The sequence below is a fragment of the Podarcis melisellensis genome, assembly GCF_964234715.1.
Source record: "Podarcis melisellensis genome assembly, chromosome: 2".
Classification (NCBI taxonomy): Eukaryota; Metazoa; Chordata; class Lepidosauria; order Squamata; family Lacertidae; genus Podarcis; species Podarcis melisellensis.
This window is the reverse complement of record NC_138529.1, coordinates 51301917-51328422: the sequence shown is the minus strand read 5'-3', so window position 1 is coordinate 51328422 and position 26506 is coordinate 51301917. Positions and strand designations below refer to the sequence as shown.

Sequence of the window (26506 nt, the reverse complement as noted above, 5' to 3'; positions counted from 1 at the left end):
AAGAAAAAGTGCTGCTTAGAATATTTGAAAAGAAAAACAAACCTTTGCTGAGGCTGAACATATCTGATTAGGGTTTTTTTTTCCACATTTCGGAGCCAACCACTGCTCTTATATCGCTAGATGGACCCGGCAAATGAGTCCACGTTTCCTGGAGATGAATCAATGTAACTGCGCACATTTGTAAATGAGGTCATGGCAGTCACCCAGAGACAGCAACATGCTTGGAATCTGAAATGAAGGATTCGAATGCTCAGGAAGTAGAAGAGGCAGCCCCCAAAGGTGTCTGCAGACAAGCTCTCTTCACGATGCTAGCTTGTGCCTGACTTGATCAAATTATTTTTCGGGGGGGGGGGGAGTTGTGAATGATTTGCTGTAAACTAGCAGGTTCCTAGAGGTCATGAACACAACGAGGAGTGAGGGTGGAGGATACACTGCTGCCATCAACCACAAGCAGCTGTTGCAGCAATGCCGGCTAAGCCAAAGAGACTTGTAATGAAGCTTTCGGGGAACGCCTGCAATGTCTTAGCTTGGCCCATGCAAATGGTGGTTGTCCATTAATGTTGCATAGAATTGCCAGTAATTGGAACATCCCTGGTAGGCCACCAACATCATTAATGCCTGTTATGATTGTTTTATAAGTCTGAGGAGACAAATGCATTCCTGCATGACTCTAATGCTGCTGGAAGTGCCAGTGGTGTAGCGTGGGTTGTCAGTACCCGGGGCAAGGCAAGTAATTTGCGCCCCCTAACCCATGGATTTGCGCCCCCTAACCCGTGGATTTGCGCCCCCTAACCCGTGGATTTGCGCACCCTAACCCTAACCCCCAGATGTTGTGCCGGTGCGGCCGGGCCCCCCCTGCACCCCCCACGCTACGCCACTGGGAAGTGCTGAGCTCATAGCTTGGGCTACAACAGCTATGAAGAAGATTGTCTATCTGAGGAAGATGTCTCTCTAGAGCCACATCTTCCCTTCGTGCCCTTTCACGGTTGCATTATCCACCCGAACCCAGCATCTTTTGAAATCAGCTCGCTAATATCTTATCTTTAATGGCCTTCTAAAAACAGACCAAAGGGGACTTTGCAAAGTCAAGACGGCAGTCATCACTTCACGTTTAACTGGCCAGCTCACTTGGCCCTCCTTAAAGGACGCAGAGTACACAGCTCACAAGTCTGTGCGCCTTCTCAGAAACCTATCGCGCAACATGTAAAAATAAGAAGGTGTCTGCAAAATGAAAAGTGCTTCTTTGCTCAGACGTTACTGAATGTCTCCCTGGCATCTATTTTCAGCTTGGGGAAGCAAGTTAACAACATCCAATATTTGTGCTTAGGTCACAAAGGCAGGGTCAGCCTGGTCATTGGGAAGAACAAGGCAGCCATCTCCAGACACAGATTCGGATGCCATGAAAGTGCAGTCAAGAGGAAGTTCCTTAATGTAGCATTAAAAGGTTCAATAAGCTGGAGTTAATTCTCACTGATTTCAAAGGGCAAGTGCTAATAGAAGTCCTTGACTTTGACAAGATTGTGGTTGGGTGTTTTGGCAAAAGGGGAAATTAATCAGGAATGTGTGAACCTGTCAATTTCAGATTCCCTCATTTTCCCATTGTTAGGTTCAGATCATCACATTTCCATTCCACATCAGCATGTTTTATTTACTTATTTTAAAGTCCTCATGAAAATTCTTCAGCATTTTAATGAATATTTCTCTAAATCAGTGGTTCCCAAACTCCCCCCCTCCCCGATCCCTTGAAAATTGCTGACAGTCTTGGCAGACCACTTGATGATATATATTTTTTGCCCATTGTGGGAATTGTAAGCTGCTATATGGTTTTTAATTGTATTTTAATTATTTCCTTTATTTCTTTTATTGTATTGTATTGCATTACAATTTGCATTCCATAAAATTCAAGTTATAATGCAATAAAATATAATAAAACAAAAGAAGCAATAAAAATACAATTTAAAATTTGGAAAAAATCAGGTTCTTTGACAGCATAGAGACACCTGATACTCGATTGTGAAAAGGAGTTTTTAAAAGAAAAATGAATATGTCATGTGCCAAACCCATGACATTTTTGTCATTTTGCTTTTATATGGCATAATAAATACAAAATTTACTGTTGCAAACCCCCCAAACATTGTTGTAACACTTTGGATGATTTATAAAAATTGCCTGCTAATAAAACAGATTCAAGGGTGGCTATTTTCTTCTTCCAAGAATGAAGAAGAGAGCATAACTCTTTCTTATGTCCTTGCCTCTCCTTGGACAATAGTGTAAAAATAAAAAATAAATGCCCTAAACTCCAAAAACAGGATAGTGTGTCTTTTTGTACTCTGTGAAGTATCATGGGCATTGATGGTGCTATGTAAATAATAAGGACACTTTGTGTAAGTAGCAATTTGCCTCCTGCCAAAGACAAACAAGCCAGGCATAGAAACAACGGGATGCTTGGACCAACCAGTAGTTTAAGGACATTATGTGAGCTTTCAGGCTCCATAGACTGCTTCTTCAGACAAAAAACCCAATGTTCATAGTACAAAAGGTGGAGTGAAAGCACTTACATGCTCAGTTTGGTTTAGACAAAGAGCAGGAATAACTGCTTAATTAGGTTTCTCCATGGCCAAAAGTGTTGACGTCTTTCTGGTTCTCACACTGTAGAGCTGGAAGGATGCCCATGCAACACAATGGAGGAAAGGCATTAATCTACTTGTAAAGCTGACTAGATTTTGGGCCAGCACAGCAAGCTTTGCAGCGGTAGGTGATAGGAAGAAGAAATGGCCAAATACACACCACCACAACAGCCCCCATCCCAGTCCTATTCTCTGTGGAATTTTCCATCATTTTATTCTTGCTTTATTTTAAGTATGAGCTACCTCTTTCTCTATTTTCAGAGGGAAGATAATATCATCTCATTGATTCTTCGTCTCTGCTTCTGTTGACCCTGCCAGAGAGATGCCAACAATTGGGATGGCTGGATGGTTAGTTATTTGCTATTACGCAGCTTAGCCACCAGATGTCTCTTTTCTTTATTGTATGTAAAACTAGAGGACTAAGCTCTCCTGAGATAGTTGGTAAGGGTTGTAAGGGAAAGGTGAGCTCTGCCAATTTCTTCATCATCATCATCATGCTTGCAATACAAAGGGTCGAGCAAATGCTTACATTCTATGTTCGATGTAGGCAAAGAGCAGGAATGTGTAGTATTTAATCAAATTCAGTGCCATGGGAGTGTGTGTGTGTGTTTGGAGATGTTCCAAAATACATTAAGAAAACTTTTTATAGCATGGAAAGCCAATTTGGTGCCCTCCAGATGATTTTGGACTACAGCACTCATCAGTTCCAGCTAGCATGGTCATAGGCCAGGGGTGATGGGCACTGTAGTCCAGTAACATAAGAACACAAGAAGAGCCTGCTGGATCAGGCCAGCAGCCTATCTGGTCCAGCATCTTCTTCTCACAGGAACCAAACAGATGCCTGTGGAAAACCCACAAGCAGGACCAGAGGCATACCAAAGCTCCCTTGCGCTCTTGGCAGGGAGATAGATCAGAGGCCCTGTCTCATCCTTTGCATGCCTGGCAAGGTATGTTGTTGTTTAGTAGTTCAGTCGTGTCCGACTCTTCGTGACCCCATGGACCAGAGCACGCCAGGCACTTCCATCTTCCACTGTCTCCTGCAGTTCGGTCAAACTCATGCTGGTAGCTTTGAGAACACTGTCCAACCATCTCGTCCTCTGTCATCCCCTTCTCCTTGTGCCCTCAGTCTTTCCCAACATCAGGGTCTTTTCCAGGGAGTCTTCTCTTCTCGTGAAGTGGCCAAAGTATTGGAGTCTCAGCTTCACGATCTGTCCTTCTAGTGAGCACTCAGGGCTGATTTCCTTAAGAATGGAGAGGTTTGATCTTCTTGCAGTCCATGGGACTCTCAAGAGTCTCCTCCAGCACCATAATTCAAAAGCATCAATTCTTCAGCAATCAGCTTTCTTTATGGTCCAGCTCTCACTTCCATACATCACTACTGGGAAAACCATAGCTTTAACTATACAGACCTTTGTTGGCAAGGTGATGTCTCTGCTTTTTAAGATGCTGTCTAGGTTTGTCATTGCTTTTCTCCCAAGAAGCAGGTGTCTGCTGTCACCATCTGCAGTGATCATGGAGCCCAAGAAAGTAAAATCTCTCACTGCCTCCATTAAGCACCGCCAAAGCTGGAAGAGTCCATGGGCCAGAATCTCAAAAGTTTGCTTTTCGCTGCCTTTCTCACTTCACCAATGGCTTCCTCTGTGCCTATGGGGCCGAGACTGCTCTGCTTCATCTCTCCTCATTCTCCTCCTTCATCTGTCTGCCTGCCTTCCTGCCTTCCTGCCTCCCTCCCTCCACTCACTACTTTCTTCTGCCAAGGAACCCAGAGGAGCCTGCACACCCTGCCTACCCTTCCCAGAACAATGGAGGAGCAGCCCAGGGAGCGTGCAGAGGAGCAGACAGGCTCTTAGCCTGGGGGTGCCATATATCCGGACATTATCGGGATTTCAATTCAATTGGCCCTTAAAAACAAAAGCTCAACAATTTTGGTGGTTTCCTTAAAAAAAAAAAGCTGAACAATATTGGGGTCTTCTTAAAGAAAGCTCAACAACTTTCAGGGTGTCCTGGTATTTACTTTTTGAAATATGGCAACCATATCTTAGCCAACCCCTAGGTATGCCCCTGAGCAGGTCTTATGCAGAAGACCACTCTCCCCATCTGCCGATTCCAGCAACCAGTACTCAAAAACATTTCTGCTGCTGATCATGGAAGCAGAGTGTAGCCATCATGGCCAGTTGCCATGAAATGGAAGTACTATATTGGCTGTCCTCTGGTGTAAAGAATCAATGATCAAGGATAGTCCTAAAGGCCATCTATTGGACCCCATTGATTAATTTACAGATCTACCATTAAGCTTTTTAGATATCTCATCCTACTATTCTCACGTAAGAGGGAGTCATTTAAAATAGGAGCCACAGCTTGAGATAATAGGCATCTGTCCACCTCCTCAAGTTCTTATAATTTAAGAACTGTGTTTTATACTCTTGTGTTTATCTCCCAGAGTTGATCGTAACATTATCTTGTTTTCATGCAAAGCAGCTAAGTGGAACTATAAATCATACATGCCAATTAGATACTATGAGACTAACAGCACAATTCTAACTATGTCTACTCAGAAGTAAGCCCTATTGAATTTGATGGGATTGCTCACAGATAAGTGGGAGATTAGGATTGCAGTCCTACAGTGCTGCTAATACAATAGAAATACTGAAAATGAAGTATCAGATTTTCAAAGAAATGTAGAACATGTATCCAATTTAGGCATGAACTCACATTAAGAGTTAAAGTAAGTGGAAACAGAATATTTCTTTTGTTTCAGTATTACCACCATAAAGCAGCAGCGGTCTAGTATGGGCTAGATGTATTTGAAGAAATGGCATTTTGTTATTTGGACGCCCCTTTAATGTACTTTGTAAACAACTGTATTTCCAGACTGATTATGGTTGAAATGCTGCAAGTTCATTTGACCTCCAGAGTTAAGTACATCCTTGGGCTACCACTTAACACAACACTTTGGGAATGTAAAGTCTTAGGGTGCCTTTGGCCTTTCTACCAGTTTCTTAATCTGCTTACAAGATCTCCTTGCACTTTGACCCTTTGGAAAAACGTTTGCTCCATGTAAATGGTGAGACTCTTAAACTATTGTGTGGGAGCAATTATCAAGGCCTTAGAGATCTTGCAAGCAGGCTGTCTATATACCAGAGTTAAAGGCATGGTGTGGTGGAGATGAGAGGAGAGAGAGAAACGTTTTTACTCAGATAACATTTTTTTTACATACAGTATAAGCATTGTGCATGCTCAGCTTCACAAGCTACAGCATGGACCCTTGCCCCCAGGAGATTACAAACCACATTTTGACAGTGGGAGAGGCAGCAGGGGAAAGACTAGAGCAGGTGAGGCAAGGGAAGCAAAGAAGAAAGCAAAAAGGAGTTGGTGCAAAAGAGTTGCTGCAGACAGCATGGAAAGGTTCACTGATAGAGGGGCCACTTATGCATTGCCCCCCCACCCCCAAAAGGGAATGCATCACCAAAAAAGAGCACTAAAGATTTGCATAACCTTAGCATGTGCTAATTTTTATGCATCAATACAAATGTATAATTACTATAATTTAAACAATTATCATAATAAATCTTTATTAACCACCTCCTACTGGTTGCATAAGGGACGAGGGTGGTGCTGTGGTCTAAACCACTGAGCCTAGGGCTCGCCGATTGGAAGATCGGCAGTTCGAATCCCTGCGACGGGGTGAGTTCCCATTGTACAGTCCCAGCTCCTGCCAACCTAGCAATTCAAAAGCACCTCAAAGTGCAAGCAGATAAATAGGTACCGCTCTGGCAGGAAGGTAAATGGTGTTTCCATGTGCTGCTCTGGTTCACCAGAAGTGGCTTAACCATGCTGGCAACATGGGTTCTATGGGTTGTTAGGGGAGGGGCAGTACCTCTGGTGGGGACAAATTGTGCTCCTTCTGGGGTGGTTTGGTCCCCACCCTGCACTCAGCTCTCATCTGTGGCTCCTAGAAGCTGTCAGCATGTGACAGGGGACCCACCCTGGGAAATGGCTTCGACTGATTGGCTAAACTAGGTGAGGGTAGCTCATGGGTCTCAAACCCTCAGTAAGTTTTGGACTTCCTCTGCGTGCGAAGATAGGCTCCAGGAGATTGAGCAGGCGAGACTAATAATGGGTCCAATGGTCAAGAAGGCAATTTCTGCACGTGCTGTAGAGGGAAGTGATGGGCAGATGGGACTTGTCAGTCTGGGAAGATAGCCCACTCAGGAGAAGGTAAACTCCTCTAAAGCAGATTTGGAGGTGGAGTGGTGTTGCACAGGGGGAGGAAGGTGGGAGAAAGTCCCATTGCAGAAGTGTAAATCCTTGGGCTGATGGGATGCTTACATAGTGTTGCATTGGATAAAAGCCTAAGCTCCTATAACAGAAGAATAGCAGTGGTCTATTGTGTGAGTGAGGAGTAAGAGGAAGAGCTTTCTATTATGTTTGATTCCTTCTAAGGCTGCTTTTAGACAGGTGTTTATTGTTGAATTCAGTAACAGTCAGCAGAGTGGAGCGGTGGGGCTTATCTGACCTCCCATCACCAGTGTCACTGCACCTTATGGGAGGAGCAAGATGCAAATCCACAGACGGAATCATCTGGTATTCTTGCTTGGGCTTTTGCCCCATGCAGTCTCCTCACCACCTCCCACCTACTCGGAAGGGACACCAAAGATGGGAGGTGAGGTAAGCACTCATGGGACCAGTCCTCCTCATGCACGCAAGATTTTTTATTTTTTATTTTTTTTGCAGAATCCACACAGTGTCATTGGCATTGCAACCCCGACCCTTTAATCCAGAATTTCCTTTTCTGGGGATAATCAAATACATTAAATAGATGGTTGCTTATGACCCATGCAATTTCTGTGAAACGCACCTGAAAATTAAGCCAGCCCAATTTGTCAGAAGGGACGCGGGTGGCGCTGTGGGTAAAACCTCAGCGCCTAGGACTTGCTGATCGTATGGTCGGTGGTTCGAATCCCCACGGCGGGCTGAGCTCCCGTCGTTCGGTCCCAGCTCCTGCCCACATAGCAGTTCGAAAGCACCCTTAAGTGCAAGTAGATAAATAGGTACCGCTTTATAGCGGGAAGGTAAACGGCATTTCCGTGTGCAGTGCTGGTGCTGGCTTGCCAGAGCAGCTTTGTCACGCTAGCCACGTGACCCAGAAGTGTCCTCGGACAGCGCTGGCCCCCGGCCTCTTAAGCAAGATGCGCGCGACCCCAGAGTCGGACACGACTGGCCCGTACGGGCAGGGGTACCTTTACCTTTACCTTTTTTAATTTGTCAGAACCTTAAATTCAGTGTGATAATGCAGGATAATCTTCACAGACAGCCCACTGATGGAATGTGGCCACACTGGTAGACAAATTCATGGAGGAGAAGGCTATTGACGGCTACTAGTCATGGCTGTGCTCTGCCTCTACAGTTGGAGGCAGCGATGCTTCTGAATGCAAGCTGCTGGAAACCACAAAAGGGGAGTGTATTCTTGTGCTCAAATCTTGCTTGTGGGTTTCTCACAGGCATCTAGTTGGCCACTGTGAGACCAGGAGGCTGGGTTAGATGGGCCTGATATAGCAGGCTCTTCTTGTGTTCTGATAGTCTTACGAAAACATTTGATGTTATTAGTTGTCCTCCAACTTCCAGGTTCATGTCTCTACAATCATACCTTGGGTTACAGATGCTTCAGGTTGCATGTTATTGGGTTACAGACTCGCCGAAACCTGGAAGTACCAGAATGGGCTACTTCTGGGTTTCAGCACTTGCGCATGCACAGAAGCACTAAATCACACTTTGCGCATGTGCAGAAGCACCAGATCGCGACCCGCACATACGCAGATACAGTGCTGCAGGTTGCAAACACTGTGGGTTGCAAACATGCCTCCCACACGGATCACGTTCGCAACCCGAGCATCCACTGTATGTTGATCTACAACAGACATATTTTAAATATACAGTTGTATCTCAGAAGTCGAACGGAATCCGTTCCGGAAATCTGTTTGACTTCCAAAACATTTGGAAACCAAGGCACAGATTCCAATTGGCTGCAGGAAGCTCCTGCAGCCAATCGGAAGCCACGGAAGCTGTTCCGGATGTTTGGGTTCCAAAGAACATTCGCAAAGTGGAACACTCACTTCTGGGTTTGTGGCATTCGGGAGCCAAAACGTTTAAGTCGCAGGGCATTCAGGATCCAAGGTACTTCTGTATATGCTGCAATGTATTTTGCTGATTGTTTCACATCTTTATATTGATAGGCAAGCATAGGTTTAAACAAGTTAACTGTCTCTGTTAGGATTTTATCAATAAGTACATAGCATGGCTAAAAAAAAACCCCAACACTTTAAAGCACAGAAATAACCCTGTTGCAGATGTAGCATTCATCTCAAATGTGTTAAACCGACATGGAATATTGAATGTGTTTTGCTTGGAGAAATGAAGAGAGTGGTGTTTGTTAGTGACAACAGAGGATGTGACTGCCTCTTTTGAGAGTACAATTTCTTTGTATCTTCAAACAGACTTACTTTATTTTCTGCATCTACGGATATATTAGAGCCACACCTAGAAACCTGCTACCAGAAGGATGCAGACAAATTAGAACAAGAGCTGGAGAAATTATTAAACTGTTCAAAGGATGGTTTATGAGGAACTATGAAAAGAACAAAAAGCCCCCAAAACATTTAATTTGACTCATCTGGGTGAGCAAAAGATGTATAGGACTAATCCTACCATAAATCTCTGTGTGTCGGGGAAGGGAACTCTGGCTGATTTTAGGGTACGCGAGCTCTTTATTGCCCAACTCTATTGAATAGCCTGGGAGAAGGCAGCTTTTTCTGCCCACATACACTCTCTTTAAATTCCCTTTTAAAAAATCTTACTTCTCATTTTTCACATCATTTTCTAGTGCTCCTGATTATGGAGGCAAAGTTGAAAGCATGATGGCATTCTAATCTAAAAGGCTCAAAAGCAAAGGGCGAAAATTAAAAACCACAGATTTACTACTGCTTTCAAAGTTCAGCTCATAATGCTAAGAAGTTGTCTCTGTATTTTAAATATTTGTGGTTCATAGATACAGACTAGACTCTTGCTTGCTTCAGCTCCCTGGGAAAAACTGGGTACCTGTCACACTATTCAGCATCCTTTGAATTATTTTTGGGAAATGCAGTGCGGATGCTAAAGGTGATGCAGAATGAGTTGCACATAGAAAGGCATCACCAAAGTATCTCCCTCTCTCCACAGTAGTGACCAGAGGGGGAATGACCACCGGGAGGAGTGCAGAAATAAGGAACGCAATGGTACATTTCTTGAGTTGCTCCTACCAATCAGAGCCTTGGACAATACATAGTTAGATGGACCACTGTTCTGATTCGGGGTAAGTTAGCTTCCTTTTAAAATGATAAATAAAATAAAACACAATTGCTTTCCCCGCACTCTTGCCCATGAAGTGCAGTTGGGACCTAGTTGTCTTTTCCAGTTCTTCTGAATGTTAATTATCAAACAAGAACGAACAGCCAAGTATAAATTGGGGGGGGGGGTTAACATCAACAACAGCAAAGATTTACTGCAAACAAATTCAGAAAGTGCATATACTCTTAAGGCTGTCAATCATTATAATCAGAAAAGTGGTCCACAAATTTCAGTCTGCAAACACTGACACCTGTTTTTCTAGCCTGCTAGACTCTGCCTGGATTCAAAGTACCCGATTCTGATCGGCCCTCAACTATTAATTACAAGCAGAGGTTGCCAGAGCCCTGGCGATAAGCTATACTTATCCAGCTCCTCCTCATCTAACACCTGTTAGTTCTTGCTCATAGTGAAGAGTTTAGGGCAGATTCATAGGAAGGTATTACAACAGTAGTCTGCCCTGGGATGGAAAAAAATAACTTGAAAAATATTTCAAGTTGTGCTTGAAATATTTTATTAAACTTGGCTGTATGTGATTTTCAGGATACGAAAACAAAGATCACACGCTTCTCCAAGGGGGGCCTCATTTGAAATCTTTTTCACCTCCTTCCCCTTTTAAATATGGGCTTGTGGCACTTTGCTGCATATGAATGAGAGGCCCTAATGAATAGTAACCTGAAATTGAGGGATTTTCGTTATTGAAGGAAATTAACCTTGTTTAAAGGAAATGAGCATTCAGAGACTGAGTGGAAAGCTATAATTTAAATGATATCTGAAGCCAGTTTCTTTATTCAATGTGTCATTAAAACAGTGGGGGAAGTTTCACAGAACAGCCTCGGGGAACACTCAGAACCAATACCATGCCTTCCCGTGCAAGGCTCTAATATATTAATAAATTATGCTAATAAGAAACAAAGGAGCAGAGGAGACAAAGTCAAAGCATAGGACCCCTTTCAGCCTCAATTTGTAGCCAACCATGGGTAGGCTCCTGGGAGCCAAGTAACTACAGTCTTGTCTCCTTTAAAAGAAATAGTATCCCCACTTTCTTTTTGTTTCCAAAAAGGTAACAACATCACCACAGAAAGAGAGAGAGGAAGAGAGAGAGTAGGGGGCTTTCTATAGTCAATATGCAGACAAGGCAGGGGAAATCAAATGGGACAATGTTTTCCAAGCTTTGCCGTTGAGCAACTCTCCAGCATATATTGAACAACAATGTAAGAATCATGAGCAGTACACTTTCACACAGTTCCCATTAGCCCCAGCTAGCATGATCATTGGGATTATAGGATCTTGTGTCCAACAATGTAGGAGGGGCAACATTTTGGCTACGCATGGTCTAAACCAGCACAACAGAAAATCTACTTTCATAGATATATTTTGCAATGCTTGCATTCTCCCCCCCCCCGCCACATTTTTTTCTACAAACGACCTATTGATTTCTTCAGCATGGGTTATTCAGGTGTACACTGGACATCTTTAAGAATCTAGATGCTCACAACGGACATTTAGGAACAGGGATTCTACCACGTTGATTTGTTTTCCTTTTACCAAACAAATGGAGTAAGAGGAAAACTATAAACAGCTCAGGAGCTTTTGTATGAAAAATAGGAAATGAAATAAAATATGTACCCCATTAGAACCCAGTTGTATGATACAGTGCAGGTATTTTGGGGTTCTTAGAGACAGTGGTTGGCATCCTTGGTCACTGCTGTGGACACAAGTCCTGGCTGCCTGTCTCCAGGCACTGCGGTCGTCTGCAAGGGATTCCCACATGTCACTTTTGCAGACATCTTTGTGACACAGAGTTGGCCTTCCAATGAGACTTTGGAGAGAGGAGAAGGAAGATATCATGAGGCTGGTGGGAAGTGCCACTGCCAATAAACTGTAAGATAAATTTTCCTGCCCTGCCACAGAGGATATTGAGAGAGATGGTGCCCCCATCTCCCATTTCCTATCACCATTCCTCTGCATCCAATCAGTCCATGACAACCCATGAAGGCAAGGAAGATGCCTTCAAGGACACCTATCAACCAGGCAAACATGTTCGCAGGCACAGATCAGGGCTGGTGAGGATCATAGTTTAAGGAGCATCATTAGGCTCACATAGAGAGTCTGGGAGGTCAACATCCAGCCCACAAGACTGAGATTCCCTGGCTATGCAAAAATGACAAAGTAGATGCCAGGTGAGCATCTCTTCAGAGGACGTTCTTCAGACTAGCTGCCACAACAACAAAAAAGTCCTTGTCATGGTTATCACTCTCCTGCCTTCCAGTGTAAAGGAGTAAGTAGTTCCTACAGTTCATACACTGTTCTGTAGCTCTCACAACTCCCTTTGAAAATGAGGTTCTCCAAGTCCAACAAAGACACGAGAAGGCTAAATGACAACTCCTTAAGGCCTGTTCCCTAGGCCCCACGTCTTTAAGCATGTGTCTATTTCTCCCGAATATGTGAATGCCTAGAAGGAATCACTAAGCATTCCTTTCTGTAGAAAAAGAAAACTGAAGAGGTGGGGCAGGGAATCATGATATGTTGTTTTGCAAAGATTTAAGACAGCAAAACAGGAGCGGTGGTCCATCTAGTCACTCAATATGAAGCGGTATCACCGTCACTTTTCACAGGAGGGCTCAGATACTGTCGATGGGGAGGGGGCAGTGAGGGAAAGTCAGGCTGGACAGCTTCAGATCAGTAAAGAGGTGGGGAAAATTTCATCTCCTCCAGGAAATAAGTTCAAGTGTGAAAAGTCCAATCCAATAGCTTGGAAATCTTGCACAGCAGGACTTAATGGAAATAGACGTCTAGGTAGCCTAGTGCAGCAGCCCAAATTCTCTTATTAGAAAATGTCGAAGGCGCAAGAAAGCCCACTCCGCATAGGTTTAATATCTCTAATAAGTGGCCACCTTTTAGCCCCAGGAAAGGGATAGGTATTCATCTTCTTAAATTACTTTTAAAACCAATTTTTCTTCCTCCCCCCTCCCTTCCCCATCCCCCCTTTTTAAGCAAAAGGGGAGGGGGGAGGGTGGTGAAAGAAAACAGAGGCAACCCAGATGCCTTTCAGTGCTTTGATCAGTTTCTATGCAGACAGCCAGGCTGCCTCCTAGCACCTCTTTAACTACAGCTTGCCAGTAAGAAAATGAGCTGTTTTAACTCTGCAATTATAGTGCCTGCTGAATGCCTGTCATCACAGCAATAGGAACCTGATCTGAACTGTATATCCACTGGAGAGAGAATTACAGCAACCAGGGCAGAAAGTTAAATACCCCCTATGGCTGTGAGACTCACATAAACGAAAGAACCCACAGCCCCCCCCACCCCATCCCCCAATCCTCTCCCACCCTTCCCTACGCATCAGAGCAGCAGATATATAAAGCACAGGAAGATGATGATGGGGGCCCTTTTGAGCTAGCCAGGGGAATAAACACTCTGGAGATGTCCCCCTTTTGAGGGAGGGTTTCTCAGGCACATCTATTTCAAGTCCAAGAGCATTGCTGGGGTGTCGGTAAAAAAGGCGTTTTTAACTGTGCAATCCCATGCATGTCTGTTCAGAAGTAAGCTCCACTTAGTTCAATGGGACTTGCTCCCAGGTGAGTGGAGAGAATTGCAGTCTAAAAAGAAAAGAAGAAACCCCGAAGAGGTTTACGTTGGTGTGCTTTGTGGGGAGGAAGGCAATTAAGACAATGCTCTTGCTTCTCAGTAGGAGCTCCTGAGGCTGATTTGAGGAGCTTTCATGTCGCCACACATGGAAGTGCTGGTGGTAGCATCCCCTCCCTTCTCAGATGCGTTATTTTGGGACCCACCTTTTAAAGAGATTTCTTCCTCCCTGAAATGTGAAGGCCCCCCTCCCCACTTTGACTATTATCTACATGTGGGGAACTGGGCCAAATGAAATATTGCCCTACCCCATTTAGAGACGAGAAAAGCAACCAGTAGGGAGGATTTGCAGTCCCTGTAGAACTCCTCGAAAAAATTGCCCTGAATGATATCAGCTCCCTGCATAGTCCAGCACTCATTATCTCCTTCCCCAGTTCCTGAGTAGATTTTCTTTTTTCAGCAGCCATAACAACAAACACCTGAGTCCAGCTGGCTGAGAAATCGAGGCTAGGGAAGGAGAATTTGCTTGATTCTTGAGTCACTGGGGGGAAACCATGGCTTAGTGGTAGATCACCTGCTTTGCAGACAGAAGGTCCCAAGTTCAACTCTTGGCATCTCTAGTTAAAGCTGGGAAAGAAAGACTCCAGCCAGTGTAGATTATACAGTGCTAGATAGATCCAAGGTCTGACTTGGTATAAGGCATGTGGCTGTGGTAATTTACATACTTTCCAGTTGCCCTGTGGACTGCCAGGTAGGGGTTGAAGGGTGAGGGATCTGATAAGAAGATGCTGGTGTACCACAGTGGTTAAGAGCACGAGCTGTGAGGCAGGAAGTTCCTCATTCAAACATTGCTACCAATCTCAGCTTTAAATAGAAAAGTGTTGTACTAAGCTTATGGAAACTATACCTGACTCCTCTGTTCTCCAACCAGATTTGTGAAGTGGATCTTGACCACAAAGTTAGATACAGTGCTTTGTATGCTACAAGACCACAGGCCAGTTCAAAGCACAAACCCACAAAGGCACACAAACTCAGGACATCCTAAATAAATAATAAAACAACCTTTTCTGTAGCAGTTAGCTGATGAGCTGCAATTTTAAATGTTTATGTGGTTTTTATTGCAGATCTATCTATCTATAAATATATATCTGTTGTAAACTGCTTTTATATTTTCTTATGAAATTGTGGCATACATCTATTTTTCTTAAAATAACATAAATGTTGCTGCTGGTGTGGGTATCATGTTAGAAGGAAAGAGAGATTAATCAACATTTAAACATTAATTCTGCACTGCCAGTTTGCTATTTTAGCCCTAGGGTGGAAACATATTTCACATACTTACAATCTGTATATATGCACCATTGAATGTTAAATCGTGAATGTTAACATATTCAAAACAAACAATCTCTCCCAGTTTACCATATATACTATATTAATTTTCAGGCTTCTTCTTCAAAGCCCTTTCCTTAGACAGAACCCTCTCTAGTGCTTCTTTCCTCCCACACTTCTCCACAAGATTACCTGTTTCTATGAGAAATGGAGAATTGTAAAAAGTCTCCTGCCCAAGTGATTTTCATAGTCACATCTGACATTAGTCATCTATCTTGCAGCCCCCAGTCCACTGAAGTATGCTGCACTGAAGCATGGATTTCTCTCTATGTAAGACACACTTGCAATCACAATGGCCCATCCAAATGATGATCCATCTCATCCTTAGTCCACCTCATCCCTGAAAATGACAGATTGATCCATGAATGGACACACACCCATGGGTTATTTTGCAGGTCGGGATTTATTTAACATACCTCAAGTTGGCAGTTGTTGCCATATCAACAGTGTTCACCTTGGATTAGAACTTGATCCACAAATTTTGATGCAGAAGATAACCTCCTTTTGCCCCTGAAAAATATGTAACTTCCAAGCACAGCACTAGGATAATTCTTAACTCAGTGCATAGGCTTTATGCTATAACTGGAGGGATTGCCTCAGATGGGCATCTCAAGCAAAGATTTCTATAATGTGAGATATATAAACAAACTTACAAGTGTTTGATTCTACTAAATATGGGAATTGTTAGTAATTATGGCACTCATTTCGTTTAACTCATTTGAATGTTCTCCATATTTGCCTGAGAAACAGACTTTGAGGTTGCTTCCAGATAACCTGTTTATTGAGCTATCATCCTGATTTGTTTGCATAATGTCTGCAGGGAAGTTAGATGATGTTACTTCAAGCAATTGTTTCCCCACACTTTCCAGTGCATCTTTCTGTCACTCATATCACTACAAAAGGTCCCATTCTGGGAGGGGAAGAGGGCTTGTTGCTCAAGAGCACCATAATATCTTGAATTTGGCTACCCGCCTTTTCCAGTATGTGACTGAAACCCGCTTGAAACAGTGACAGTCTGGTAGCACCCTTGAAAGATCCAGATTGTTTCAAGAAAGACCTTTGAAAGATTACCTGTTTGTGCCTGTTTGCTGGTGTTTGTGATGGGGATGGGTTGGGCATTGGGGAGGGGGAAGGAAAGTCAGACATTATTTTCTGGCTTGCATTTTAATCTGAGTTGAATAACTTGGGGGCTTGTAAAACTCTCCTTTGAGGTGAGCTTTGTAAACCCTCGAAGCTCATATTCAATCCTGAGCTTGGCATGTTTGCTTGCCTACCCCAAATTGCCAAAGAGGGGATCACTTTCCTCACAGAGAGAGAAAAATGGCCAAAAGCACTCCTCTCCAACATAGATGCACATACCTGTTTTGGGTTAGCCCGAACATTTTACAAGGCTTAGAACAGAATCTAATCATGTTTACTCAGAGGTAAGACTCTAGTGAATTAAAGGGGTTAATAAAGAAAACCATATTGAAATGTTGCTTTGACATTTTAGGGTGGAGGCTTGGGAACACAACACTTTACAAGGTACATGAGTAATTGGCCTGATGTTCTTTAGTACTGAGCATGCATCAGTTCCTTTGATCTGAGTGGAAACCACAAATATAGATGTGAAAATGTGAGGGCAGGGAGAAAGTGAACTATAATTTGACAGTAAATGAAACAGAGTTGCTTGTCCAAGTTTTAAAACTCCCAAAGAACATTAGATTCTCAATAACATGGGAACATAAATATGCAGGCAATTAAGAAATAACTTTGTGTAATAGTTAACTGATCTTTGAGTTTAAATTTTTACATAGCATTCATTTTATGTGTGTATGTGTGTGTGTTGTAAACCACTTTGATTTCCTTTCTAATTAGCAATATACAGATGTAATTATAAATAAAACAAACTTTGAACCCATGAAATTCAATGTACATTATTTTCCTGTGTTGCAAAGCCAGCACAATACTGGTGCAACTTGGAGACACGTTTCATGGTTTGTGATGTCAGGGAACATAAGAGATGGAAACAGATACTGTAATGAGTTTATGGTTATCATTCTCTTCCCAAAGCCAGGGAAAGTTGCTTACCACCTACTCAATAACCACCTTGCCTTGAGATTACAGATTTTACTCCATCATCACACTGCTTTGTTTCAGGGTTGCCCAAGACGTCTTAATTACTTCTTCCCATCTATATGTTCACAACACATCTGTGCTGTATACAGCTGTGAGCCATGCCATCTAGGAATGGCACAAATGTTGCTGAACTACAACTCCCATCACCCCTGCCCATTAACCATGTGTGCTATGACTGATGGGAGTTGTAGTTCAACATCTGGCAGGCCAAAGGTTCCTCGCACCTGCTTTATGGGAATCTCATCTGACTTCTCAAGACTGCTTCACACTTGCAATTATAATTAACACACCACTTCATTTCTTATCACCTGTTTACTTGCAGTCCACAGCTGAATGTGGGAACACACTCCGCAGAAAAGAACTGGAATGTGCTGTGATGTTTTATATGAGCAGGGAAGTCATAATTTCATGTTGCAATTGATTTCAAACATGAAATGCTGCAACCATCATTTGATTATCATGCTTCTGTGAAGTCGTTCCTGCTAAGCAAGATCATACTGTAGGCAAGAACAAACAGTGCTGACTGGTAATAAGTGTTTGCTTAGCCAAAAAGAGTTGGTTGGGAAAAGTGTTGAAGCACTATCCTTTTAGTTTAGAAAGAGAAAACGACAGCTTCACAAATGTTCACAAAACAAACTCTCTCAGGTGTGAGTTTGATCAGGGCCTGAAACTATAACTACCTTGGATTGCATGATGCATTTATGTTGCATATAAATAGAATCTAATAGAATCGAATAGAATGGAATAGAATAGAATAGAATAGAATAGAATAGAATAGAATAGAATAGAATAGAATAGAATAGAATAGAATAGTTTAGTTAATGGTCAATTATTTTATTTGTTTCTTTCCCAGCTTTGTATCCCAGAACCAGGACGCAAGGAAGTTCTCATAAGTGGAAACAAACATGGATGTAACACAGAAAGCTAAAAACATATACAGTGTCATAGTTTAAAACAATATAAAAACAAATCTATAAAATCTAGCAAACATTTTTTTTATAAAAACAGCACACCACTATTAAAAGCTGCCCCCCCAAAAAAAGTTCCCAAAAGCCCACTGAAATAAACGGTCTTCTCCTACCTGTGGAAGAACAAGAAGGGAGCCAGTCTAGCCTTTGTAGGGAGGGAGTTCCCCTTGAGACTTCTGGGGAAGGGGGTTAATAAATTCATAACAAAAATAAACACGAGGCAGTATGTAAAATGCCTAAACAAGCTAAAAACCAGATTAAAACACATGTCGACAGGTAGAATGTTGGCAGTTGTTTTAACCTGATTTTAGCTTATTGTTGATTTTAATTATTTTAACGTTTTAAAAAGTTGTTTTTACTGATAATTTTCTTGTTTCATCCTTTTTGTAAACCACGGAAGTATGGTTTATTTCTTGTGAAATAAATAAAGATGCCAACTTGCAAGGCTGCAAACTCACTTTGGCTCTGGCCCCGCTGACTTATGGATCTCTCTTTGCTTGCTATTTTTCCATATTCCATGCCTACTGAATATGTATTGTTTTGTGGTTTATTTCCCTACTGGATTCTTTTATTTTACTTCTACAGCCCTCAGTCTTCTCTCCTCCTGGTTCCACCAAACATGATAATATACCTCTCTCCTGTTGGTTCCCCACTTTGGTTCCAGTCCTGTCACACTCAGTCCCTGACTTCATTATTAGAGGGAGGAAGACTGCCTTAATCCTTTTCTCTATGTTTCCAAATGGATATTGCTGACAATTCCCCCCCCCCCAATACATGCCCTGAATCCAGCTTTTGAGATCATCAAAAGAAATTGGAAGGTTTTCGTTCTTATTCTGAATGCTTCACATGCTCTTATTGTATACACAGAGCTCCCTAAGTATCACCATTTCTTCCCCTGCTGAGATACTAATATCTGAAGCAATGAAACCTGATCTGAAATGTTTGAATTTGAAATGATGACAGACAGTGCCAGGGCAGACATAACAGTCGACATCTATGAAGTTCTTTGCTGCAGACTGAGACGCCCTCTACTGAGGAAAGTGGTTCAAAAAAAACCCCGAAAGGAAATTATGAATTTTGTAGTGTTTCTTGATTCAGGGTTTTTCTTCTCATGCAGTTTTGGAATTTTAATACTGTATTATTATCCAGGCTCATACAGTATCTATAGACCACCCTGTATATTTGAAGGGAAGTATAAACATCATATAACATCATATAATACCATGGAAAGCGCTCTCTCTCTCTCTCTCTCTCTCTCTCTCTCTCTCTCTCTCTCTCTCTCTCTCTCTCCACAGAAAGATCTGGATAATGTGGAACCAGGGATTACCTTATCTTGTGTAACTTTATCTACCTGATCACTTTGATCCATGGGAGAGAAGCTTTTATTAATTGTCTTCTCTCAAGGATTGGCTTATGTCCACTAAGAACAGGGCCATTAGTGGAGATGTGTTTGCCCTTTGAAATGCATTTCCAATTAACATCAGGTACATACAATACTGGGGTGTGGGTGGCTATGTGGGTTAAGCCTAGGACTTGCCGATCAGAAGGTTGGCAGTTCGAATCCCCACGACGGGGTGAGCTGCTGTTGCTCAGTCCCTGCTCCTGCAAACATAGCAGTTCAAAAGCACGCCAAAGTGCAAGTAGATAAATAGGTACCGCTCCGGTGGGAAGGTAAACGGCATTTCCGTGCGCTGCTCTGGTTTGCCAGAAGCGGCTTAGTCATGCTGGCCACATGACCCGGAAGCTGTACGCCGGCTCCCTCGGCCAATAAAGCGAGATGAGCACCGCAACCCCAGAGTCGGTCACGACTGGACCTAATGCTCAGGGGTCCCTTTACCTTTACATACAATACTGGCTTTTAGGTCCGTGCTTAAAAACTTATCTATCACTCAAGCTTTTCCTGTGAGGTAATTAAAAATATTGATGCATTAAGCATTTTGTTCTTGTTATGAACATACTGTATTTTTCGCCCTATAGGATGCACTTTTCCCCCTCCAAAAATGAAGGGGAAATGTGTGTGCGTCCTATGCAGGCTTTCGCTGAAGCCTGGAGAGCGAGAGGCGTCGGTGCGCACCGACCCCTCTCACTCTCCAGGCTTCAGGAAGCTATCCACAAGCCTCACGCGCCGGGCGCGCAAGGCTTGGGGCGGCAGCCTGTTCTGGGGGCTGGGGTCAGGGGAACCTCAGGCTTCCCCCGCACCAGCCTCCGTGCCTGGGGAAAAAATATTTTCCCCCTTTATCCCCCCCCCAAAAAACTAGGTGCGTCCTATGGGGCGAAAAATACGGTAGCTAGTCAAGCTATTCTAACAAGGAATCATAGAATTGTATTGTTCTATGACCGGAGGGTCACCTAGTGCAAGCTTCTGCAATGCAGGAATCTCAACTAAAGCATCCATGACAGAGGGCCACTCCGAAAGAAGAGTGGCAGATGAAAATGGTGGAATTTGCAGAATTGGCAAAGCTGACGGGAAAAATCCGAAACCAGCAAGATCATGTATTCCAAATGTACTAGAGTAAATTTGTACAATATTTGAAAGAGCATTGTAAGCATTTAACAACACTAGCAGGGTTTCCCGAAGACTTGTAATGAGAATTTTTTTACCTTTCTGTATTTATTTAAATTTTGAGGTATTTTGTAATATTAGAATTGGAAAATATATATAATGCTGTGATATAACGGTTACTTTTGAAAGCCAATAGGTGGGAGGGAAGGAAGCTGATATGCTGTAAAGAGCCAAAAGAAGTCATGTGGATAATAACAATGTGATTATATATTTTTAAATGGAAAATTTATTTTGAAAATCATTTTTTTAAAAAGACAGAGGAATACTCAACCTCTGCTTATAAACCTCCAGTGAAGGAGAGTCCACAACCTCCCAAGGGAACTGCTGCTACTGCAGTGTTTCCCAACCTTGTGCCTCCAGCTGTTTTTGGACTACAATTCCCATCATCCCTTGCCACTGGTCTTGCTAGTCAGGGATGATGGGAGTTGTAGTTCAAAAACAGCTGGAGGCACAAGGTTGGGAAACACTGTGCTACTGTCAGAAGGTCCATTCTGACGTTCCTGCAACCAGCTCCGGTCACCAATCTGGCTGTAGCATCTTGGACCTGCTGAAGTTTCTGAACACTTTCCAAAGACAGAACATGTAACAGTAATCCAAGCAGGATGCAACTGAGGCATGTATTAACGTGGCCAGGTCAGGCATCTCCAGGAATGGGCACAGCTGATGCACTGGGCATCTAGGCTGAAACCTGGGCATCTAGGCTGAGGGCTGAATCCAGGAGTACACCAAAGCTGCAATCCTGAGGTTTCAGGTTCCCATAGCTTTTGTTTGGGAAGTATCACTTAGCCCTCCAGTGATCTGGAAGTTATACACTTAAGCTGTATTCCCCCATTATTCGGCACGGCATGCAGAATGCTCTTTGTAAACCGCAGAAAGGTTGTGCCCAGCCTGTTTGGAATCGCTACTGTATGACATTGTTCAAGCCTGAAAATTCAAATGGTGACATATCTCACATGACCCCAAAAGATTAATGAGGAAAGTGTGTTCCTCTCTTCTACTCCCTAACATCAGTTGTTTGACTATTTATGATATTTGGCTTGTGGGTTTCTTTGGAAGAATTAGAGCTCAAAAAAAAAGAGGTCTACTTGAAAACAGATGTTTTGTACTTCCATTTTCACTACATGGCTCTTTGATGAATAATGGATTATAAGATAGGAAATGCCATATCTTTTTAACATTCTTCAAGTAGCGCCACGTAGTTCATGAGGTACAAGAAATTCTCCCAAACCTGGATGCATTTTCTGCAATTGCTGTGCTTGTGAAATGATGGACACTTTCATATTTTGGTCTTTGATGTTGAAACTGATCACCTATAAAAGGAGTAAAAGTGGGAAGATTTCCAGTCTTCTGTTTATAGTCAGAATGACTTGGCAAATCCATAGTATACCAAAAGTTTGAGCATCTTCCCTTTTGCTAACTGAAAATGGAGACAGAGGTTCAGTAGATAATAGAAGAATTTGCAGTTGAGGAGCTAGATTTCAGGACACAACATATGAATTGCTTTTGGCTTTCTTTCTTGCTGACATTCAGGTACATGAAAATTTGTTCCTGGGAATTTAAAAAAAAGGATTTTAGCTATAAGTTATTTTACGTAGATGTAGAAGAACTTACTTTAGCATTCACTTTATCCAAAATCGATGTTTCCTTCTTCCTGTCTGGACCCAAAGATTTGTGATATTAACAGCAAGAAGATTTTGATTAACCTACAAGGGTCATTTGTTCATCCACCTTACCTTAGCATTTGAAATTTGATTCAGTTCATATTTAAGGGCAAGCCTACCTAATTCACACTTTCTGATGCAAAATGTGAAGTAAAATGCACCCATCCTTTGAAATTCGCATATTTCTGAATTTTGTAATTCTCCAGCCAAGTAATGTGCATAAAACTGGATGTATAAAGTGTGCGTAAATATCAGTGAGGGGCATGCAAAAATGCAGAAATGTATACTGGTGAAATTACATATAAAAATGTGTATATTGGGAGAAGTTCACACTCAATGCTGATGAATTTTATGAGGACTTTTTTAAAAAAAAACTCTCTACATGTTGATGTGAAAATGCATTATTTTCAATATGTGTGTGTCACCCTCTTCTCAACCCCTCTCCTTCTAGCTGATCACCACTGCAGACTTATTGCCTTCTTTCTCAAGTGTACCCAAACAGATGTGTTATGATGCTTCTCTTGGTGTCCATCCCTCCGTAAATTTCTCTGACAGAAAGGTATAACATACTAAGACTGGAAGAACAGGGTGGGGGAAGGAAGGAATGTGGTGTATATCAGAGACAAAATGCTGAGAACTGAGCCCTGTGTAAAACAGCTGGCTCCCTTGGCCACTAAAGTCCACCTTGAAACTTTGCCTTGATGGCTGCTTCAGCAGCCTAATATCTAGGATCCCATGCCCATATGATGATAGCTGCCATTGCATCCTCTCACCTGTTGCCTCCTTATAAACCTATTAACATCCTTACAATCCCCAGGAATGTCAAGCAGATGCTAGCATTCCATGCTGCTGATCAAAAGGTTGCCTAGCAACTGCCTGCCTCTCAACTCAGAAGCAGAAATTCAGCTGTGCTTGGACCAAGCACCCAGGGAACTGTGGGTCCTTTCCCTCTAACACCTCAATGAAGTAGACTCTGGTCACTGATGTCGTAATCAGTTTATTAACCTTTGAGGCACTACGAAACTCTTTGTTATGCAGATGAGGCTACAGCAGGAGATTTATCAGCTATGGCAAGACACCTATGGCAAGATACTACAGCAGGATGATTGCAAATGAAACCTGCTGAGGAGTCAGAGAGGGGGAAAGGAAACTTACACCAGGTCTACAGAACTTATTAGAAGGTGCTGGTCCAATCTGAACGAGGTGCCCGTCCAATCTCATGTTTGGCACTTCCAAAGTGGGTGGCTGCAAGACGGCTGCTTGGGTGGAATCAATGACATACTTGTAACGACGTCAAATTTGGTGACATTTCATTTTGTCCTGTGGTCAGTTCTGATCAATCTTTTAAAAAACATTAAGAAACAGATCATTATGTGAGCTCAATACGGGTGGATGTAATTAAATGTATAATCTCATCCTTCTTCCCAAAGACACTTGAGCTGGCAAACACATCAGTAGTAAATTGATGCAATTTATAATAATATAAAAAACATACTAAAACTATCTAAAAACAACCACATATCCTCACAGTTAATGATTAGCACGTGAAGCTGTCTTATACTGAATCAGATCGTTGGTTTATCTAATCTAGCTCTTGGCTACTCAAGGACAGCCAGCATGGTGCTCTCCAGATGCTGTGGACTACAAGATATTAGTTAGGGGCCTCTGTTAGTCCTCCTACCAGAGATCCTTGTAACTGGAGAAGCCACAGATTGAAGATGGGTTTCCCTGCATCTAAATCATACGCTGTACGTTGTAGTGACAGTAAGATGATTTCCCTTACGGTGGGGGATATAAGAGTGCAGCCAGAGGCCTTTTCTCCCTGTGCATGTCCTTGAGTTGCGATCTTTTGTTGCCACAAATGAGCTGGTGCAGGACCTGAACAATATATCCTGATGGGAAACGATGGCATTTACTGGTGCAATCGTTCACAGGTCTGCGCGCAGATGCATGAACCACACACCCATGTTGGCACTGGTGTGCTGAGACCAGGGGAGCATTTCACACGGCTCCCATCAGGCAGAGAGAAAGCCCTGGGAGGTAAAAACATGACAGTGGCCTGCACAAGTACATTGTTGTGAGTAAGCTGTGTCTTGTAGAAATGCCGTCAAGGCCAACAGCATGGCTCCCAAACTGTCACTGCAGGCAAAATTAGGAATTCCAATGAAATCCAACCTTTTGAGTGAAGCTAGGCTTCCAGGGCTCAGGAGCAAGAGTGAATGCTGAAATGTAGATAAAATCAGTAGAGGCATCTCTTCATTTTTCTCTGATAGGATTTGTTTACCTATTACACAACTTGTTGGAGGCTATGGTTGGTTGGGGGACACTTAGTTGGTGAGATCATCATAATAAGAGAGGGCAACCAGCAACCAGCCGCAATGTATTTGTATTTTGGTCAGATTAGACAAAACAATTTGGGCCCATTTGAGCTGTTGGTTGTTGACTGATGCAACATTGGTCCTGTATGCAAAGATACAATTATTATACAGAATTTCCTTGTTCAGTGATCCACTTCAGAATCCTCCAATCCTTACCTACTCCTCTTCAGTTAAATTCAGACAGCTTTCATGAAGAAAAACATGGGATGATTATGACCGATCAGGCGACTCATCTTAACTCCACCAGAGGACGCTGTTGTTAAATTTATGTGGGGATCGTCAGGAAGCCTATGCAATCGGAAGAACATTCTATTATCTCCCTCAGAAGGAAAAAAAACCCCTGCATTGTAATCCCCAGAGTTCATCCTTTTCTCTGACATCCTGTGCCTAAAAGAAAAGATATCCTATCTGCGAAATGAGCAAGCGCCTCTCTGTTTTATCACAAAGAAGAAGCAGATGCCAAGTATTTGGGGGTCACCCTCATTGAATGTGCACCAGTATTGTTGGTCCTTTGAAACCCCAGAGGAGAAAAAGCATTATATCACAAAAAAAGAAAAAAAAGAAAAGCTCTTTCTTCAGGGAAGGGGAGAATACAAAATATGCAAATGTAATTTCAATAAAGATTGGACTGTGCCTTTGGGGGAAAGATATGCCTACCATGTTAAAATAATTACATTGGCAGATTCTGATTCACCTTTTCACTGATATCTAGTGCTTTTCAGGACTTAGCCTTGGGACAGAATTTTCAGACCTAGGAAAGATTCAGATGCGAAATATGTGATATTTAAAAAGAAAAAGGGGGGATGTGGGAAGGGGCCGTAGCACTGTAGAAGGCCATGTGCTCTGTAATGAGGAAGTCCCAGATCTAATTCCTGATGTTGCCAATTCAAAGGATCCCAGGGATAAGGGTTAGAAATATCTCTGCCTGAGACCCAGGGAATCAGCTACCAGGGTACACAATACAGACTCTCAGCATTTAACCTATATGCAGCTGCCGGCTTGCCAATGCTCAACACTGATCAAAATCCATCTAACCTACCCATAGCCGAAGAATCCATAGAATTCAAAGAGGGCTGTCTCATATATATAAAACACCTAACACAGCGATTTTCTGACCCTGACCCTATTAGTCTCCAAGTGAGACTACTGGGGTGTTTGTGTCCTTAGATACCTCCCTGGTCCTGTCTACTGTGAATTGTGGTGATAGCCCAGCATACCCCAATGTTTTCCTGTTTATTCCTCTCCCCCTGACCATTAGCCATTGCTGGACTTTCTGAGAGACATAGGCTGTGCACATAGAGGACAATGGAAATTGCCAGATATTTTGGCTCAGATCATGCTAACCACATATGAACATCTTGCTTTATTTGTCACTAGCAGACATTGGAGGAGGGCAACCAAGTAGGGTGGGGCAAGGGATGGAAGATCACTAGGAAAGTGAACTGGTCATCCTGACTGTAGATCCACAGGTGGCTATTTTCATGAAATCCTTTCAATTTGGCATGCACGATGAGCTTTCAAACTGAATACCGTGTGTTCCCATTATGAGGCTGCTATTTATAAGATATTCCACAAGGGGGCAATGGAGACATATTTGATATTTAGCTCTCTTTCTCTGATTCCTATTCTCTTTTCGAAAGATGATTTCCTGCTCCTCAAGGATATAAATTTTAGTTCTAGGAGGGAAAGAGGGAGGTGGAGGAGGGAGAATCCAACAGTCTTTCAGTGCTAACAACGTGATTCTTGTCCTGAAAGGAATTAATTATGCCTTTCTATCCCTTCGGTAGCCCCACTGAGTAGGGCTTACTTGCCGAGTAGGCAAGGAAGGCCTTCC

At 42.7% G+C, this 26506-nt stretch overlaps 1 long non-coding RNA gene across 2 annotated transcripts in view; it reads left to right on the top strand.

Moving 5' to 3' along the window:
* The window catches only part of LOC309363739, a 50876-nt gene that overhangs the window by 3729 nt on the left and 20641 nt on the right, over positions 1 to 26506 (top strand). The window contains exon 3 of one of the 2 annotated variants that reach the window (XR_014165567.1): positions 24229 to 24469. The exons of the other annotated variant lie outside the window; for it this stretch is intronic. This is a non-coding gene — a long non-coding RNA (uncharacterized lncRNA). Of the gene's footprint in view, positions 1 to 24228; positions 24470 to 26506 lie in introns of those variants that run through there. 2 annotated transcript variants of the gene reach the window in all.